General features: G+C 39.8%; 1 pseudogene; it reads left to right on the forward strand.

Annotated features, from left to right (window-relative positions):
* The first annotated feature begins 249 nt into the window (after positions 1 to 249).
* Positions 250 to 1,185, forward strand: LOC123850533 (casein kinase II subunit alpha-like; annotated as a pseudogene).
* The last annotated feature ends 3,896 nt before the right edge of the window (positions 1,186 to 5,081 follow it).

Consider the following 5,081-nt stretch of genomic DNA (forward strand, 5'->3'; position numbering starts at 1 on the left):
GAAAAAGTTGTTAAAATTCTCAGTCCAGGGTATCTGGGTGGCTCAGTTGGTTAAGCATCTGCCTCCAGCTCAGGTCATGATCCCAGGGTCCTGGGATCAAGCCCCACATTGGGCTCCCTGCTCAGCAAGGAGACTGCTTCTCCCTCTCCCTCTGCCCCTCCTCCCTGCTTATGTTCTCTCTCTCTCTCTCTCAAATAAATAAATAAATACATCTTTAAAAAATATTCTCAATCCAATAAAGACAAAGAAAATCAAATTTTGGAGAATTTATGAGGCAATCCCAACATCATCACACTGGCAGGTATTGTGAAAGATGCTGTGTCATAAAATCTTGCCTCCGTTTTTGAACATGTGAATAACACAGACTTCAAGCAATTGTGCCAGATGTTAACAGACTATGATACTTGATTTTACATGTGTGAGATTCTGAAGGCCCCAGAGTATTGTCACAGCATGGGAATTATGCACAGAGAAATGAAACTCCATAATGTTATGACTGGTCATGGGCACAGAAAGCTACAGCTAATAGACTGGGGTTTGGCTGAATTTTACCATCCTGGTCAAGAATATAATTTCCAAGTTGCTTCCTGATATTTCAAGGGTCTTGAGCTTCTTTAGACTATCAGAGGTACAATTATACATAGGTTGGATATGTGGAGCTTGGGTTGTATGCTGGCAAGTATGATCTTCTGGAAGGATCCATTTTTCCATGGACATAACAATTACAATCAGTCAGTGAAGATAGCCAAGGTTCTGAGGTCAGAAGATTACATATGTTGTATGACTATATTGACAAATATAACATGGAATTAGATCCACCTTTCAATTATATTTTGGACAAATGTTCCTGTATGCAATGGGAACACTTTGTCCACAATGGAAACCAGAACCTCATCAGCCCTGAGGTCTTGGATTTCCTGGACAAGCTTTGGCGATTTGACTTCAAGTCACAGCTTACCACAGGAGAGGCCATAGAGCAGCTCTATTTCTACCTTGTTGTGAAGGACCAGGCTTGAATGGGCTCATCTAGCATGTGGGAATGATGGGTGGGTGGCAGTACATCTGTCAGCAGTGCCAATATGACATCAGAGATTTCTTTAATGCCACTTGCTTCACCCCTCAGACCTCTGGCATTCTCACCATCCCTGTGGGATGCCTGTTCCTAGCACTCGAGCCCAGCAGTAATGGCCCCTTCTGTCTACTGATCCTTAAACAGAGGTGGGGGAGTCCATTCTCTCCTCCATGCAGCTTGGGTCTGGTAGGGAGGGGTGAAATACCTCAGAAGCACCATGTCTGAACCATTGCTTGTGGATTTATAGTAGTTCAAATATATATATATATTTTCTTGGTGTTGAGGAAGTATTTTTATTTTTTTAGAAAGCATATTTATTTTTTTTATTTAAATTCAATTAGCCAACATATAGTATATCATTAGTTTTTGATGTAGTGTTCAATGATTTGTAAGTTGCATAAAACACCCAGTGCTCATCACATCACATGCCCTCCTTAATGCCCATCACCCAATTATCCCATCCCCCTTCCACCTCCCCTTCCACAACCCTTAGTTTGTTCTCCAGAGTCAAGAGTCTCTCATGGTTGGTCGCCCTTTGATTTCTTCCCATTCAGTTTTCCCTCCATTCCCCTATGATCCTCAGCACTATTTCTTATATTCCACATATGAGTGAAACCATATGATAATTGTCTTTCTCTGATTGACTTATTTCGCTTAGCATAATACCCTCCATTTCCAAATCATTTTTAAAAAGTATATAGGCTTATTTTTTTCTTAACTCAAACTTTTCAGAATTCAGGTATCCCCTGAAAAATTACCTACAGTTAGAATATTTCACAGACAACGTTTTTTTCTTCCCTTCAAAATCCAGTTCCTCATCACTAAAGGACAAAGATAAACCAGCCTCAATCTCTGTGGCTGCGTTTGGGTGGAAATTTCTTCCCATATCCATCATTGCGCCCCCACCATTCCACACTTAGGGGGGTTTGTATCTCATGCTCTTCTCTGGAGATCAAAAAATGTAGCTTCTTCAAGGAGGTGGGAAGGAAGGAGGAAGGGATGACCCAACCTGTAAGACCAGTGTACTGCTAGCCACTTATATCAATGTACTCCAAAGGTGTTTCAATGGGGTTATCCTGATAAATCTACTGGAAATATGTTCGTTTCACTGAGCTGCTAAAAATCAACACAAAGTGCAGAGAGGACCTGAAAACTTCTGTTCAGTAGTAGGAATTATGTCTTAAAGACCTAACCCTAAATCCAACTCACTTATAATTACAGGTTCAGTTTACTTAAAAAAGTTAATACCGGGGAGTCCAGATGTTGGAGGAGTAGGAGATTTAATTTCATCTGGTCCCAAGAATTCAGCAAGATAACTGTCAAATCATTCCGAACACCTGAAAATTCAATCAGAGGTCAAAGAAAAGAATAGTTGCAACCCTACAAATAGAAAAGTGACCACTTTCTGCAAGGTAGGAGGTGCAGAAAAGTCAATCCAAGACAATATATGGGAAGATAGATACCAGTGAGTGATAGAGCAGCAGACACAAAATCAGAACTTTTGGAAGTCTGCTCCAGTGAGGAACATCGCTCAAGTGGCTAATTGAGGGGTAGAACCTTCCCTGGGACAGTGTGGTCTCAGGATCTTCAGGGTCACAAGGAAACTGGAGGTGCCTGAATGTGGCAGAGCTCCCAGTTATCGGAGCTGGGAAGCTGCTGCAAAGAGTGAGCCCAGGAGTGGGCTCTTAGCTTGGGGTTGCCATAAACCAGGATCCATGGCACAGATGGGCAACTGCTCATGGAGCAGGGGCCCAACAAGTGGCAGATCCAGAAAGACCCCCTTCTTCCCCTGGGAGGAGCGGTGTGGGAGAGCATCGCAGGAGTCTGCAGGGTTTGGAGACTGGAAGTGGGGTCGTGTGCCTGAGATAGAAAGGCTTGTCAGACTGGGTGAGCACAGAGTGTGGCTAGAGACCAGGGAGACAGAAGTGATTGACTGCTTTTCTCTGAGGGCTCACTGAGGAGTGGGACCCTGAGCTTTCAGCTCTGGGGCCAGAGATTGGGAGGCTGTCATTTTTTTTCTCATCCTCTAAATCTGTGCAGAAAGCCTTCAGGGAACAAAAGCCACCTAGAGCAAACTGGAGCCAATTACGTAACTTGGCCCCTGGTGAGGGCACTGCAAATCTGTCTGGGACAAACACATTTGTCAATCAATGCAACAGGCCCCTCCCCCAGAAGATCAGCAAGAACATCCAGAAAAGACCAACCTTACTGACCATTGAGAACTGTAAAACTCTAGTGCTAGGGAAGACAACATATAGAATTCATAGCTTTTTTCCCATGATTCTTTAGTCTTTCAATTTTATTTTTTTAATTTTATTCTTTTCTTTTTTTTAAATTTTTCTTCTTTCCTTTTTCAACCACCCTCTTATTTTATCAACTACTTTTTTTAAATCTTTTTTAATTTTCATTTTTACAGTCACATTCTATCCCTTCTTTGTGTTTAGTCTTATTTTTATATATATACAAGTTTTTCTTTCTTTAAAATTTTGAGATGCAGTTTCTTCTAACAGACCAAAATACACCCAAAATCTAGTGTATGGCTCTGTTCCCTTCACCTGCCTGAACATATTCACTCTCTTTTTTTTATTCTTCCTTTTTTTGTTTTGTTTTGTTAAAGTTTTTTTTAATTTTCATTTTTACACTTACATTCTATCCTTTCAATGTATTTAATTTTATTTTTGTATCTATAAGGTTTTTTTTCCTTTACAATTTTGAGATGTAGTTTCCTCTAACAAACTGACCAAAATACACTCAGGAGATAGTGTATTGCTCTGTTCTTTTCACCTTTCTGTTTATATCCCTTCCTTTTTGTTGTTATTGTTGTTGTTGCTGTTTTTCTTTCTCTTTTGTTTTTTCTTGTCTTTTAATTTCCATTCTTACAGTTACATTCTATCCTTTCATTGTATTTTATTTTTGTACATATATAAGATTTTCTTTCTTTACAATTTTGGGGTCTAGTTTTCTAAAAAACAGACCAAAGTATACAGGAATCCAGTGTATTGCTCTATTCTGCTCACCTGTCTGATTATATCCCCACCCCCCATCCCCATTTAGGGATCTCTTCTGATTTGTTTAGTGTATATTTCTCTGGGATCATTTTGTCATTTTAATACTTTGCTCCCTAATTCATCTATTCCTCTCTGGACAGAATGACAAGATGGAAAAACTCACCTCCAAAAAGGGAACAAGAGGTAGTACCAACTGCCAGGAACCTAATCAATATGGACAGTAGTAAGATGTTGGAACTAGAGTTCAGAATAACAATTATAAAGATACAAGCTGGGCTTGAGAAAAGCATGGAAGACACTAGAGAATCCCCTTCTGGAGAAATAAAAGAACTAAAATCTAACCAAGTCAAAATCAAAAAGGCTATTAATGAGATGCAATAAAAAATGGAGGCTCTAACTGCTAGGATAAATGAGGCAGAAGAGAGAATTAGTGATATAGAAGACCAAAGGATGCAGAATAAAGAAGCTGAGAAAAAGAGAGATAAACAACTACTGGATCACAAGGGGAGAATTCAAGAGATAAGTGATACCATAAAGCAAAACAATATCAGAATAAGTGGGAACCCTGAAGAAGAGGAAAGAGAGAGAGAGAAAGTAGGTATATTGGAACAAATTATAGCAGAGAACTTCCCTAATCTGGGGAAAGAAACAGGCATCAAAATCAATAGGCACAGAGAACCCACCTCAAAATCAATAAAACAGGTCAACACCACGACATGTAATAGTGAAACTTACAAATCTCACAGAGAGAATATCCTGAAAGCAGCTCAGAAAAAGAGGTCTGTAACCTACAAAAATAGAAACATTAGACTGGCAGAAGACATATCCATGGAGACCTGGCATGCTAGAAGGACTGGCATGATATATTCAGGGTGCCAAACAAGAAAAATATGCAGCCAAGAATACTTTATCCAGCTAGGATGTCATTCAAAATAAAAGGAGTGATAAAAACATTCCAGGAAAACAGAAACTAAAAAAATTTGTGATCACCAAACCAGCCC

Source organism: Mirounga angustirostris, unplaced genomic scaffold, assembly GCF_029215605.1.
Source record: "Mirounga angustirostris isolate CCGP_5_RB_7025 unplaced genomic scaffold, mMirAng1.0.hap1 SCAF_10, whole genome shotgun sequence".
Lineage (NCBI taxonomy): Eukaryota > Metazoa > Chordata > Mammalia > Carnivora > Phocidae > Mirounga > Mirounga angustirostris.